Raw genomic sequence first — 12,127 nt, 5'->3', positions numbered from 1 at the left:
GCAATGCTTGTCTTTATCAAAGCTATGTCAAGTTTGGAACTGGGTTGACTTTTTTACCTTGAACCCTGGTTGACATTGACTTTTAGTATCCAATTGCTCAAAAACTAACATTTGCCGTATCTTACTTGATACTGAATGGATTTACTTTATACTTTGACACACACGGAGGCCCGTGTACTTAGGCAAGAACGATCCAAAAACCTTACTGTACTGATGAGAAATTACTGCAATGCTTGTCTTTATCAAATCTATGTCAAGTTTGGAACTGGGTAAGTGTATTACATCGTCGCAGTTTAGCTATCAATTGGCAAATATGATTTGTTTTATAAAGCATCATTTACATTTAACCCCAATAGCTAAATTATATCATGTTGACAGCCTGTCACCCTTCCTAGCTGCTATGGTTGGCATCACGGTGTATAGTGTTTAACGACCACAAGATTTGAGCAAAATCGCCCCTCATTACTTTGAGTACTTTGACTAGAAATTGTAATTGATTCGATTGTTATCCATGACTATCACGACGATCATTCTCAGGATTTTCGGTGTTCATTGGAAAGTAGGTCATGTTTATTTCAGGAATGATGTTTAAATTACGTAACACACGTAAGTAGTTTGTTTATAGTTTAATAGTAGCTTGATCAAATGTGTTATATGTCGCCTATTTTTCAATAAAATGTAAAAAAAATGAGCAAGTGTTTCGTTTGTCTATTAGGTTACTATTTTTAGAACAAGCACGTGTGCATAGTAATAAATCTTAACAACCAATCAGAAGGGCCGATGCTATGAGACAATACATGAAACATATTACTAAAGGGAGCTAAGTTTAGCCAGTATTTTGTCAAAACATTGTCGATTTAAATGCAGTATTGAACAAATACAAAAAACTGGAAACGCCTATTAAAAGAATGTTCTTGGATGCATTACCTAGGTACTAAAGCTCCCCTAGGTATGAATTCTAAAGTTCTCATCTTATTTTTAGTTGTTAAGGTAGTTTTTACTGGTTCATTTAACATTTTCGCATTCAAACTGCATGTTTCCAGTAATTTTGTATCATAACTGATCCTACTTTAATAATCTAGTTAATTAGATAACATATACATATATGAACTATATGCTTTTTATAATTATGTTATATATTATTTTGGTTATATGTTACGCCAAATAGTATGTAACACTTTGACGTTGTTGCAGTTGACGTCATGTGATTGTGACGTCATTTCCTTTATTTTATAACAAAATGTGTACTCCTGATGAAGGTCTAAATTGAATGAAACGTTGAGTGAATAGATATTAAAAAAAAAAACAAGAAGTTGTTTCTCTGTTACATATAATTATTTGTTGTTATGTCGAGGAATACACATTTAACTTAACATTGACATATAACAAATGCGTGTTTTTGAATGTGTTCACTTCCAAAATTCGAAAAATTCATTAAAAGGGCCGATACTACGGATAGACATGCTAACTATTTTTAATGCCTACCATAAATCAATGTGATAACAACGACAGTATATACTATATATATACATGCAACGATAAAACGAAATATTGTATTTGATTTGAGTACACTTCAACACCGTTATTTCGAAGTCGTCGGGACCGTTAAAAAAACTTCGAATTAACGATAATTCGAAATAAACATTTGACAGAAGACTTCTTTGATTCTGTAAAAAATGAAACGTTGTGGAATTCACATGGTTCGGTTACACGCTTACTGAAAAGCGTAAACTAGTCAGATATCAATAGATATCCACTTGTAACAAACGGAGGAATAAAACGATTATTTTTCTTGTTTTTATTTTTGTCTTATTACAGAACATATAAAATATAATGAATAGCACAAATTATCAGACATACATACATAATGATACATTTTCGGAAATTAATTAACATTTTTTTAACTAATACGCGATGTCTCTCTGAACACCGGCGTTCGCGCAGACGACAAAGGTGTAATTATCGGCTTTTGACGAGCAACGACAAAGGTGTGAAATTACGCTCAGTATTTTGCAGTTTTGACTTCGGATTAAAGATTGTTAATAAGGTGCGAATTATAGTGTTGGGACCGACTGAATCACTTCGAATTAACGATTTCTTCGGTTTAACGAAGTTCGGATTAACAATGAATTTTACATTAAACAAAGAAGAACCAATATCGGGACCCGAAAAATACTTCGAAATAACGGTGATTTCGGATTATCGGTGTTCGAAATAACGGTTTTGAAGTGTTTATTAACTCAAACAAAAAACTGTTCAGCACAAATAAAAAATTCTATATGGGTTGCTCTTATGATGACGACGTTACCATATTATGTTTTGTGTGGCGCAGCCAGTTTATTTTGTTCGTATTGAGTGCATAATACGATTGATTAATTGCTCTGCGTAATTTATTATATAGGGGCTATATGATTGCAAGATCGAATCATCATTTTATAAGTGATCACATCAAACATTTTCCAACGAGTAGAAACATCCATTTTTATATGACCACAAATGAAAATATAAACGCTTTTGCTCTGAATTCAACACGTTTTTTGTTTTATTTCATGCTCTTGAAAGAAGATTTTGAAAAATACGCAAATATTCTGAAGCGCCTTTAACATTTGTGTAGAGTATAAATATAACTATTTGACTGACTTTAAAAAATTATTTGTATATTATATTTACGTGTTTTACACTAACGATGAGGTTATTCGCATATTGTTAATATAATAAATAAACAGGAAAAATCATTGGCATTAAGCCAGAGTGAAATTATGAAAGTACGTCATTTCAATCGAGCTAGAGTGAAATTATCAGGTACTCGTTCTCTATTATTGTCATTTACTGCATAGTCCGCAATAAAAATATTGTATGGTTGTGGAATTCTGATTTTTGTGTTGGTATATATATATATATATATATATATATATATATATATATATATATATATATATATATATATATATATATATATATATATATATTTGATTTCAGATTTCGCCTGCCTATGTACAACAAATGCCTATGTACACATGTACACAGTGACCTCGTGCTATACACGTCTCATGCATGCCACACTAATAATCAATTATGTATGTCACACAAAGAAGTTGAACTAGTAGTTACAGAGCTAAACAAGTAAACAATATGTAACATGCATATAAACGAACTTACCTTACTATATGATCAATTGCAACGCGAAGCCAAATAATTATAATACAACGTGGACGATCGGTTTTTATATAGAGTTTGAGTTTCATTTACATGACTTAAGAGAAATGCTTATCTTAAAGGCTTAGGAATAGATCTTTCAAGAATTTGCGATAAACATTTCTACATGGCAATTAAATAAATAGAAACAATACTTTGCATATAATTAAGCTTCAGCGCTTCTGAAGGCACACTATCTTTCCTTGCGTGCGGAATTTCTGTCTGACAATGCAGCTGAGTAATCGCCAAGATTAATATTTCGATAATGAAAATAAATGTGTCTGTATGAGCTATTTCTGCCGATAAGCCTTAAAAACAAAAGCGGGCTTACAACAGGCATTTAAAATTACCATAAATATTAAATGCCATTCTGGTTAAGCTTGTTCCAAAATAATCCGTAAGCAACCGTTGCTGTTGACACTGCAACATGTGCTGCTTCTGCTTCTTTCAATCCGATGCTGTTGGTAATACAACATGAGCTGCAATTCTTCTGTTCAAATTAACACCTTCTACTTATTCTACTATTACATAAACTGCTACTAACAATATTATAAGTACGACTACAAGTACTACTGCTGCAACTACTATCGAATGTATAAAATAAATAAAAATAGAATAAAACATGAAATAAAATAAGTTAATAAATAAATATAAGTTCTCTCAACATATATCACCTTATCCCATCGAGTAGGATTAATCATTTTAAATATTGTCGACACTTTATGTATATATTGTATTTACAAACGTTTTATTTCTTCTGTTTATTGCTTAACAACACTTCTGATTCAGAACTTGTATATTGGATAAGTATCACTTGGCAACCTTCTTAACTAGCAATCTGTGTTATTTATTAAATATTTTTGCTATGTTTACAAATTCCAGCCGAATTATAAAAAACAGATCGGACATAATGATGCTGCATAAGATCGCGACAATACAATTTTCCTGCACACATGTGTTTACGAAGAACACAGTGAGCCGTTGTCATTAACGCAAGGAATGTGCACTGTTCAACGCATCAGGTTTAAGCTCCGTATGTACATCCATTTTTAAGTCTTATATTGTATATTGCCGACAGATTCTTTTTGTTAGCTTCAACATATTGTGTTGCGCATGAGCATTCAGAGGAAGTTGTGACAATCAGACTATATAAATAACTCGAAAGCCTTGTATTAACAAAATATAGGCGTTTATTAATAAAACTTTTTTTAAATCGATACTGTGATTCGCAATTGATATATCATGATTTCAAGATCACACAATTATACATAATTATATATATATCTATTTATATAGACAATACGCCAATCTTATATCTAGGAATAATGACCCTTTATGTCGATCATTACTGTTATTGATTAGTAATAACTGTTGAAATAATATAAATATTTATCCGAAGCAGATCTGTTTATGTTCTAGACCTAGCTTGCCAAACATTATCTACTGTATCTTGTATTCAATACTATCGTAACATTATAGAGCTATTATCGTATCACAAACATATTGATTGCTTTTACTAATTTATGTATGTGTATAAATGAATACGGCATGTATATCACTTCTCACTCCAAACATAAACAACAAGTAATAATGAGTTAAAGCATGCATAAAATGCATTAACGTCATTAAGTATTAATTGTATAATTACATTAATGTGTAAGAAGATCTAACATGTTAACATGTACACTATTTATGTCACGGACCTATGCACGTGTTTTATTAGTCTAACAACATTACGGTACTTTCCATTCAAACCTTGGAATATATAAGCTCCCGACATTTGATTTTATCTGTATTGTCACTGGTAGTGTTCGGAAATTTTTTGAATTGACGTCGCGAAAGCGTCACTCACTGACAAGTTATATTTTGCCGACAAAGTGACATAAATATTAAAGAAGAGTTGCAAACCACTTAACAATAAGAAAAACAAATGTAAAGCCATAAACAATCAGAGTAATAGTTTTAAGACATTAAACAATAAAACAAATAGTTGAAAGACCGTAAACAAAACTACAAATAGCTGTAAGACCGTAAACAATAAGAGAAATAGTTGTAAGACCGTAAACAATAAGAGAAATAGTTGTAAGACCGTAAACAATAAGAGAAATAGTTGTAAGACCGTAAACAATAAAAGAAATAGTTGTAAGACCATAAACAATAAAGAAAAATAGTGGTTAGACCATAAACAATAAGATTAATTGTTGTACAACCGCAAACAATAAGATGAATAGTTGAACGACCATAAACAATAAATGTCAAGTATTTTCATTGACTGGTGCTTTAAATACAAGCTTTTATCAAATGTAGTTAAGGATATTAGTCATACAAATTACACGTTTACAAACTACCTACATATCAACTATGTTTTCGTTATGGAACTGAACATGTTACAACGTGTTTAAGGCCTAACTAAAACGAATAATTGTATCGTGTTTTTTGGGCATACAATGAATGTGTTAACAAATACACAAAATTTGAGGTTAATATCCACAAAACAGTCCAATAATTCACATAACAATATTTTTTTTTGCATTTTTAGAGATTGAATAAACAGCAACTGAAAAGAAATATTGTATCAATATTACATATGCAACATCTTGATCAGTTATGACAGACAGACAGACAGACAGACAGACAGACAGACAGACAGACAGACAGACAGACAGACAGACAGACAGACAGACAGACATTTTATTCAAGACTTGTACATAGTACATCGTCTAAACACATACATTTACAAATAACATGTCAACATGCTAAGACATTTTCTTTTCCGCATTTCCGATATTTAAAAAAAAAAAAAAAAAAAAATAATAACAACAACAAATCAACAGGAAGGAAAAAGGTGTGAAGTAAACATACATGACAATGCCATCTCTGTAGTGGAGATGAGCTAGTAATGAATATACATTTGAATTTGCAAAATATATTTATACAGACGCGGTTAACAATTTTAATAAATACAACTACTATTTGCTCTATGCGTATTTAATCTCAGTTAACGATTTAAATGTAAATACAATTACATTTGTTGCAATCGATCAGTTCAAACAATTGCTCCATGTGTATTAATACATAAATAGATCAACAAACACTATACGTATTGGATATATCAGGAGCATTTAAAATTTCAGACCGCATAGTGAGTGATTCTTTTATAAAAAGTGATAGCTTAATAAGTTCTGCTCTGTTACTTGTTTTAAATAATTCTAAATATTTATATACTGATGCCCTTATATAGTATTTACGTTTGATATATTTTTTTCTTACTATTTCATATCTTGGGCACACACATACGAAGTGATATTCATCTTCTATATCGTTTGTGCTACAGATTAAACAGTGTCGTTCCTGTCTCGGTGTGTTATTTCTCGCATATCTACCTGTCTGAATACGTAATGGATGTGCCGACATGCGCAGTCTACAAAAATAAAACCTTAGACTTTTGGGAAGAGCATCAAGATATATTTCATACTCCAGCGTTTGTTTGAATTGCATATAGATTTCTAAAACAGAGCTCTTTTCTAGGGTACCAAACCATTCTTGTTTGAAGGTGTCAATCACACGTTGTTTAAAAATGTTTACGAATTCTTTAGGGTTAATGTTGCAAACGTTATTAAACACATCAGCAAAACCATGGTTTTCCAACATCAGCTTAATATTATATACCCAGTTACGGTTACCTTTCGAACAGTTATCAAGTGCTTGTTCGTAAACCTTTTTTAAAATAATATTATCTGTAGCTATAAGCTTAAACCAATAATTTTACAAACGGGTGTACCTATTTACATATAGTGGGTATCTACCCAATTCACCATAAACTGTGGCATTACAAGTATTAGGTTTAACATTAAGTATTCTTTTACAAAATTTTAAGTGTACTCTTTCGATTTCTTTCGATTTTGAATATCCCCATGTTTCTGCTGCATAATTTAACGTAGATCCAACAAAGGCATCGAATAATTGGCAATAAGTTCTAGGTTTTAAATCAAATTTATTACACTTACTTAATAAAACATTCATAGCTTTAAGTGCCTTACCCACTAAGTGCTCTTGATTTAGGTTAAAATTACCAGTATAGTTAAACACAGTACCTAGGTAATTAAAAGCATTAACTACTTCAATTTGGTGCCCATTATAATGCCACTTTTCAGATTCTAAAAGGCCTCCACGTTTCCGGAAAACCATAATTTTCGTTTTTTCAATGTTTACATTTAAACCCCATGAATCACAATATTGACAGAGCTTATTTAAAAGATATTGAACTTCACTAGGTGTTTTACCAATAATCGCCATATCATCGGCAAAAAGCAAAAGAATTAAAACAATGTCATCAATAGGCATACCAGATTGAACATCTTGTTGCAGGAACATTTCTAAATCTTCAACAAATAGGCAAAACAATAATGGGGACATTACCTCCCCTTGACGTAAACCAAAGGCATAATTAAAGTAATCAGAGTAGTTAGAGCATGATTTAACACATGATTTTACATTACAATACATATCCTTAACAATTCTTAAAATTTTGCCCTGTTTTCCAGACTTATACAATTTTAGCCACATACCATTTCTATAAATTGAATCAAAACATTTCATCATATCAACAAAAATAACGTAAAGCCTTTTGTTTTCAAACAAATAATCCTGAACAAGTGACAAGGGAATAAATATAGCGTCAACTGTAGAGCGCCCCTTGCGGAATCCAAATTGGGCGTCGGAAATTATATTATTTTGTTCACAAACGTGCTCTATAAGTTTATTTAAAACTGTAGTAAATATTTTAGATAAACAACTAACAAGAGTTATGCCCCTGTAATTATTAACGTCAGTAGTTGAACCTTTTTTATGTAATGGAATAATAATTCCCTTTGTCCACTTCTCGGGGAAAAGCCCGAATCAATAATTTTGTTAAAAATCTCACATAGATGACCTGATAAAATAACAATTGTTTCAATAAGTACTCGTTTAACAAGTTATCACATCCATAAGCTTTGTTACGTTTCAGCGATTTCACAGCAGTAATGATTTCTTCTGTGGTAATCGGATTATCAAGTTCAGGGTAAACAGTATTCGGTATATTAAAATCATTGCTAATATTGAAATTCTCTGCCTCTTCATTTACACAATCGAATAAATTTCCCCCTAAATTCATGAAATAATCTCGAAAATCATTTAACGTTATATTTCCAGAGTTTTTACTTGAAAATAATTTGAAGTGTTTCCAAAAATCCTTTGGCTGACTGTTTTTCATACGTTCAAGCTCACGCATTTGCTTCTTAAAGTTAGCATTCTTTTTCTTCCTTATTATCTGTTTGTAATGTGATTTACATTCACATAGATTAATTCTATTTAGTTCCGATTTTTCGTTATTAAAACTATTAAGGCGTTTATGTGAATATCTCTAGAAATTTTGCATTCAGTATCAAACCATTCAGTATCAAAGCGCTTACACTCATAAAAATACGTACTTTCTTTATAAAAACATTTTTTGGAAAATAGTGGGTTTGCAATCTCTTGCAAAATATTTGTAAAGTCACTAAGCATACTGTCGACAGATAATTTATCAGTACAATTTGTGTTATTAACAATCTCATTAAAGTTTGAAAGATTTACAATAACACCCGATCGAAATTGATCTCTTAACTGTTCATTCCATTTAAATTTTGTTGCTGTAAAAGACGAATCTACTGAAATAACATTGTTACATTGTAAAGAAAACAATAACGGTGCAGGATCACTCCATTCAGTAAAACTACCAATAGTGAAATTGTTAATTTGCGCAAAGTTGCAATCACAAGTAAGCAAATATCATAGAACAACCGTTATGTGAAAGAAATGTATAATTGTTCGAATTGCCTAGTCGACCGTTTACAATGCGCAGACCGGTCGCTATACATAAATCCAAAAGTTTAATCCCGTGGTTATTGTGTCGGACATCAATTGAGGCCCTACCTGAGGTGTTATCAGGTGTGTAATCAATATCATCCATACACATATTAATTTTATCATGTATAATAAAATCATTCTTTTGACCTACCCTACTATTAAAATCTCCAAAAATATACACTGCTCCTAAATTACTATACACATTAATATCATTCTCTAATGCATTAAAAAGGTTGACGTTAAAAATATTATAAATTGGCGAATCTTCAACCCAAATATATGCACCACATAGATAAATGTTTTGTTCTGTGTGAAAGAAATCTCGATCAAGCTTAAGCCAGACGATTGTATCGTAACTGCTCTGAACTACTTCAATTCCATTTTTTAAGTATTCCTTGTAGTATAATATTAAACCACCGCTACTACGTTTAGCATTTCTATGTTGGTATTTTCTATAAAAATTATGAGAAATATAACCGTTTAAATCACTGTTAGAGTTTGAATTACACCAAGATTCATAAATAAAACAAATATCATTTTTACCTAATATATTAACAAATTCAGCACATTCTTTTTTGTCCCTCGTTAGCCCGTGAATGTTCCAGGAAATAATCGAAAGTTCATTTCCTGCGTAGTCCTATTGGTTCACTGGTCGACCATCAATATACAGCGTATCATACGCAATCCAGGCTCGCTTGCTATCCCTCTTGGCTTTCTTCATCTTCGGAACGAGACGCCGCCGTTTCTCCTGAATCTCAGGAGGAAATTGTTCGAATACATTGTAAGGGGTACCTTTCAAATACGGCCACTGACGCCTCACCACCTCACGATCTTTAAAGAAGGCAAATTTCGCAACGACTGAGCGCACCTTCCCTGTAACCGGATGCGATGGTGAACGGTGGACACGCTCGAAGCGCATCGTGTTTGAAAGAACAAGTTATTTTAACCCATTTATGCATAGTGGACTCACCCATCCTGCAAAATTTGATCAATTTATTTCCAAAATTAGGGATGTCTAGTATATTTATTTCTATATTTAGAAGAGTTCTCACAGAAATATATTTAAGCAAACAGCGCAGACCCAGATGAGACGCCGCATCATGCGACGTCTCATCTGGGTCTACGCGGTTTGCCAATGCATTTTTTCTAGACGCTAGGCATAAATGGGTTAAACACAAAGTAACAATTGATATCAGTATTATTAATTTCACTACGAAAAACAAACAGTATTTAAAACGGTTTAAACGGTTTTTATGTTTTTAATAAAAAGCATGTACCTTATTGGCACCTACATGTTATGCTTCCCGATTGTTTATATAGAGCTATCGGTGGTTTGATATACTCACAAATTATGAAAGTAAATTAAGCGCAGGTTGAATAATGACAGGCTTGAATGACGTTATTATTTTAAAGTACTGATCTAATTTTATACGCACAAATCTTTCATTGAAAGCCTTTTATACTTATAAAGTGTATAAGTACCTAGTTTTTGTTTCGAGATTTGTATACATTTATGCTTATGGAAAATAAATACTTGTATTCCTGGTAGCGCTACACGTCAAAATTTCTTTCTCAGATAACTCGTCCATTACAACCGTTAATCGACATAAACTAACAAGTCCTCTTTATTCAATTTCCACTTTTAATCTCGAATTATTGATCAAATTGAACGACATAACAATTATTTAAATTATTATTACAAAAGTAGCAAATTTACGTTTATACCTTGCTACGTTTAGCATCTTTTTAATAAAGCTCCATAAACACTCAACATCAGAGAATAGTTTGTAAAATATTTCGTTAAATATACTTATCACACAAAATTTAGTGTTCGTTATAACAGTAGCAATAGCCAAAGTTTCAACGCTAAATTTAGTGTGGTCACACAGATTTAAAAAGATACAAAACACTGTGACAACATCTTCCATGTGAATTTCACGCAACGCTATCCGCCTACGTTTTGCTTCCGACGCTATCTGAAGCCAATCTTGCGTTTGCTCGTAAATGTTCGGGTATCGTCGCAGGAAATTCGAATGGAATATATTGTTACAAACAAAATAAAAACGAGCATTTTGTATCTTGTTAAATGTAACCAGACTACATCTAGCGTTGAACTTTATGCCATTGCTATAAAGGACACTGATTTTAGTGGGTTAACTTTATTTTACGAAGTATTTTCCGAAATATTCGTTGATTTTGAGTGTTCATGGAGCTTTAACTATAAACCATTATTATGCTTACTATTAATGTTTGCATATTTCAAGCTCAATAACGTTTACATTTGTGCTTTCGTGTAGTACGATTTTCTCGAAAAACTGGTACCATGCCAGTATTTTAGTTATGACTTAATTAATTTATAAATAGCATTAACCCAGGATTACACGTATAATGATCGAAAATAAATAATTGCATTAATGGCTGCTCTACACGTTAAAATGTATTCATCGGATCACTCGCTCATGATAATCGATGTTATCTACAGAAAACACCCATTCCTTTATTTATATTTTCCACTTTCAATCGTAGGTTGGTCAATTATTTTCATCTTTAAAGGGCATGAAAGTTACGTATTATATTATTTTGTTAACGACATGTTAATTTTGTTCAGACATCACGATAGTAGCAAATATATGTTTGTACCTTGCCAATATATCATCTTTTGATTAATTATACTAATGGTCACAATGCAAACCTGAATAATTGAAGAGTTTGTTTTGTTTGCTCGATATCAACACCATCAACAAGATAACTTTGTACACTAGTAAATAATGCGTTTTACCAAAGATCTATCAATTGATAGATCTTTGATTTAACATACAACTAGACAATTATACTGACGTCACTACATTCACTGTAGGTCACGTCGAAGATGATCAAATGGAAACTGTATAGAGAGCGACGAAATAAATACTTGCTTCTTGGCAATGGCTTTACAAGAAAGACATGTCTTATATTATACGGAAATATTTATCCAGTCTAATTAAAGAACGCTTATTTCCGGACATGATGACACAACTGACTGTAATTCAATCAACTAAAGGCG

Source organism: Dreissena polymorpha, chromosome 6 (genome assembly GCF_020536995.1).
Source record: "Dreissena polymorpha isolate Duluth1 chromosome 6, UMN_Dpol_1.0, whole genome shotgun sequence".
Classification (NCBI taxonomy): domain Eukaryota; kingdom Metazoa; phylum Mollusca; class Bivalvia; order Myida; family Dreissenidae; genus Dreissena; species Dreissena polymorpha.
This window is presented reverse-complemented; position numbering follows the sequence as displayed.